At 37.4% G+C, this 4466-nt stretch overlaps 1 pseudogene; it reads right to left on the bottom strand.

Moving 5' to 3' along the window:
* Nucleotides 1-1783: 1783 nt before the first annotated feature.
* LOC119064609 (uncharacterized) lies at nt 1784-1897 on the bottom strand (annotated as a pseudogene).
* Nucleotides 1898-4466: the final 2569 nt, after the last annotated feature.

Here is a 4466-nt window from a genome sequence, read left to right as displayed (position 1 = left end):
TCTGTAAAATTTGAATCAAAACCTACTTACTCCCTTCCATCTCCCCAGCTCAGCTTTACAGATGTTTCAATCTTAGTGGGTCTGAGGAGAAAGATTGGGCTCTCTCCTCTAAGCTTTCAACCAAATGTTTTCATGTCAGTATGAGGGACACATCAACACGAACATATGAAAGCATGAGGTAGAGCCCTGGCTGGTATGGCTCAGTGGGTTCAGCACTGCCTGCAAATGGAAAGGTTGTTGGCTTGATTCCCATTCAGGGCACATGTCTGAGCTGCAGGCCAGGGCCCTGGCTGGGGAAGTTCGAGAGATAACCAATTGATGTTTCTTTTACACGTGAGGTAGACGGTAGAGAAATAAACAGAAAAAAATGCCAGTAATTAGTGGTTAAAAACTTCCCTAATGATGAAAAACATTAATCTACCTATACAATAAGATCAATAAGCTCAAATTAGGATGAATACAAAAAGATCCACATCTATATACATCATAGTACAAGTTGAAAAACAAAGGAAAAGAGAATACCTTGTGTGAAATAAGTGGGAGGGAACCACGATAAGATTAACTGCTGATTTGTCATCAGACAATTGAGGCCACAGATACAATTATCTTTCAAATATGAAGGCAAGTAAATAAATAAATAAAATCTCAGATAAAGAAAACTGAGGGAATTTAATGTTAGCAGACCCACTACACAAGAAATACTCATGGTAATTCACACTGAAAGCAAGTAACAATATGAGCAAATGCAAAGAGCACCCGTAAAAGTACTTATAAAAGCATGTATGGGTAAAAAGTTTACAAGTCACCTGTCTTATTAGGGGCTCCATTTTGTATTTCCATGTATGCAGAAAATACATAAGTGATATAACTACATAATAAAAACACAACAAAATTAAATCATGGGCAAAGTATCTGAACACACAGTTCTCTGAAGAAGATATGCCTTTGACTAATAAGCACTTGAATAAGATGTTCAAAATCATTTGGTAACCAAAATAGGTAGATCAAAACTGTAATGGGATAGCACTCTACACCCACTAGGATGGCTGTAATAAAAACAAATTACAAAAACTTTGACAAGGATATAGAGAAATCAGGACCTACATACACTGTTGGTGGGAATGTAAAGTGGTATGGTTACAGTAGAACAAATACACCCGTCAGTTCTTCAAAGAGTTAAACATAGAGTTACCATATGACTCAGCAACTCCATCCTTAGGTATACGTCCAAGAGAAATGGAAACATATATCCATACAAAATCTTGCATACAAATGTTCATAGCAGTATAATTTAAAAAGTGGAAAAAACCCAAATGTCCACCAACTGTTGAATGGATAAATAAAATGTGACTGAAAGAAGCAATGGAATATCCATACACTGGAATATTATTCAACAACAAAGAAAATGAAGTACCAATACATGCTATAACGTGGATTCACCTTGAAAACAGTTGACAATGTCAAAGAAGTTCATTACAAAGGGCTATATATTGTAGGGTTTCATTTGTATAAAATATCCAGAATATGCAACTCTATAAAAAAAATGACCAGTGGTTACCTGCAATGGGGGTCCAACCCTGTCACCTGAAGGCTGCATGCGGCCCAGGATGGCTATGAATGCAGCCCAACACAAAATCACAAATTTACTTAAAACCTTTTCTTTTGCTTCTGTTTTTGTTAGTGTTTATGTATTTAATGTGTGGCCCAGATGACTCTTCTTCCAATGTGGCCCAGAGACAAATCAAAAGTGTGAATGTCACTGGTTTAGGGAGAGGGAGGATTTGAGGGATGGCAGCTGATTTTCTATAACAAAATGATCAAGACATTCAATAAGAAGATTTTAAACTGACAAGAACAGATACTACACTTGATCTTAGCCAAAAGGCTGAGAAACGATCAATAAGAAGATTTTAAAAATAGGGAAAATCTATTTCACCTACCTGAAGGTTCATGGCTTGTGATACTGACTAGAGGGGTATAGCAGGGTAGAGCATGAACCCTTCTCAGGTGGACTTTCTTCATTAATTCAAGTCGCTACAGCAGGACCAGTCTGAGTTCTGCCAAGCTCAGGTCCCTGGGTGGGAGGAGGGGCATGTGATGCTTCTCTTTCACAGTCATAGGTGGGACGCTTAATGTCAATGAACCACATGAAAAAATTTACTCTGATTACTCCAGCGTAAGCCAAAGATCTGGGATAGAGTCAGCTCTACTGAAAGTACATTAAAAATGGGAGATTCACCGACCAAAAAATTAGAAATATAATACTAATATGTCCCAACAATCTTAATTTTGAAATATATTCAAATGAATTTAAATCAAGATCTCAAAGATATATATAGTCTCTCCAGAAAAAGACCAGCCATTTTTAATATAACAAGATTATTGGTTTACATGACATTGATGTAACCTGACATCCAAGGACAGTGGACTGGAATGCACATGTGTGAATAACGACAACTTCACTGTACTAGTCAGTGGGGACAGTAGGCACCGCTGAGTGAACATGTGTACTGTATGGTCATCACATGCAAAATGACTGAGCGAGTAGAGCAATGAATCTGCATCAAATTGTGTTTTAAGTTTGAACACTCCTCCACAGAAACTATTTGGATGATTCAAAAGACCACAATTCTGGGCAACTGGTCATTGGCAGCTTCATCACAACAACATGCCCCCTCATGCATTACATGTTGGGCAGTTTTTGGCAAAACATCAAATCACTCAGGTGACTTGGCCCCCCTCTAGCCCAGATTTGGCACCCTGAGACTTCTGGCTTTTCCGAAAACTAAAATCATCTTTGAAAGTGAAGAGTATTCAGACCATTGATGAGATTCAGGAGAATATGATGGGACAGCCGATGATGATTGTGAGAACTGTGTGAGGTCCCAAGGTGCCTACTTTAAAAGGGACTGAGGCATCACTGTCCCATGTACAGTTTTTCTTATATCTTGTATCATCTTCAGTAAATGTCTCTGTTTTTCATATTACATGGCTAGATACCTTCTGGACAAATCATATATATAAAGGATCCTGGAAGTGAATACATGTGTGTGTGTGCACGCACGTGCTTGTGTAATAGATATACACACATATATTCACATATGCATGCACGCATATGTATATGTTCACATATATGCATATATTACTTATATACATTATATGTGCGTGTATATACATACATGTATGTGTATAATGAATGCATGTATATAAATGGATATATTTATATATAAATATAATGAATGTATTTATATATGTAAGTGAATATATTTATAATATATTCACTCCCAGGGTCATTGCAGCATTATCGCAATAACCAAGATACAGAAACGACCTGAGTTTCTACTGATGAATGAGGGGATAAAGAAATGTAGTTTACTCCTGCAGTTATTCAACCTTCAGATAAGAAGGCGTTCCTGCCATAAACCACAGCATGGATGAACCTTAAGGGTATTACACAAAGCAAAATTAGCCAGTGGTAGAAGGACAAATACTGCGTGGTTACATTTATATGTGGAATCGAAAACGGCTGAACTCACAGAAACGCAAAGCAGAATGGTGGTTGCCAGGGCCTGGGGGTGGGGAAAACAGGGAGTTGTTCGATGGGTATAAAATTCTAGTTATGCAAGATGAGTAGTTCCAGAGACCTGCTGCGTAATGCGCGTGTGGTTAGGCATGCTGCTGTGTGCACCTATGATTTGTAAGGGAATAGACCTCATTTTGTGTGCTTGCCACAACTTTAAAAAACAAAAATGAAAAAAGAATGAGAGATGAGAGAAAAAGAACAAAAATAGGCGTATTTTAATTGGTATATTTGTCAGATTGAGTTTAGAAAACTCAGTGGTTTCAAAGTTCAGAAAGAAGCCAGTGGTTCACAGCACCATTACAATGGCAACTAAGTATCATTGTAGCTGCTCTGATTCTCATTCCCTCCTCTCCCAGGACATGTCATTCTGTGTGAAGGAGAAAAGAACAAAAAAGTTTGCAGAGAAATATAATATCTCTCACATCTCTTCTGCTCACCCAAAATGTGGGCAAACTCACATTCCACTGGTCAAAGAAGGCTATAAGGCCTAGTCCAAAGTCCAAATGGTGGAATGGATATTCCTTGCCAACGAAGTCACGTGGCAGTGGGTACAGATGCATCACCAGCCCTCTTAAATGGAAGGGGGACACACTGTGAACAATGATAAAATATATCACTTTTGTATTTTCTAATCTAATTCCAATTCTTTGACTAACAAAATATAAAATTAAATATAATAAAACCCTAAATTTTTAAGTTCATATCTATTTATATTACTCTTGTTGACTCATTACTGCAATTGCCTATTCTTTAGTGTCTCCTCTGTGTCCTTTTATGTTCTGAATGCCCAGCAGTTCTTTTATTGTTAATTAAGCTGACCCATTGTTCAAATAATTGAAATGCTCTTTATAAACTCAAAAATATAATGATATTCCAAGGGAAG

This window comes from Artibeus jamaicensis, unplaced genomic scaffold, assembly GCF_021234435.1.
Source record: "Artibeus jamaicensis isolate MK-2021 breed Jamaican fruit bat unplaced genomic scaffold, CSHL_Jam_final contig_384, whole genome shotgun sequence".
Taxonomy (NCBI): Eukaryota; Metazoa; Chordata; class Mammalia; order Chiroptera; family Phyllostomidae; genus Artibeus; species Artibeus jamaicensis.
Note: the sequence above shows the minus strand (reverse complement) of the source record. Positions and strands in the feature narration are given on the sequence as shown.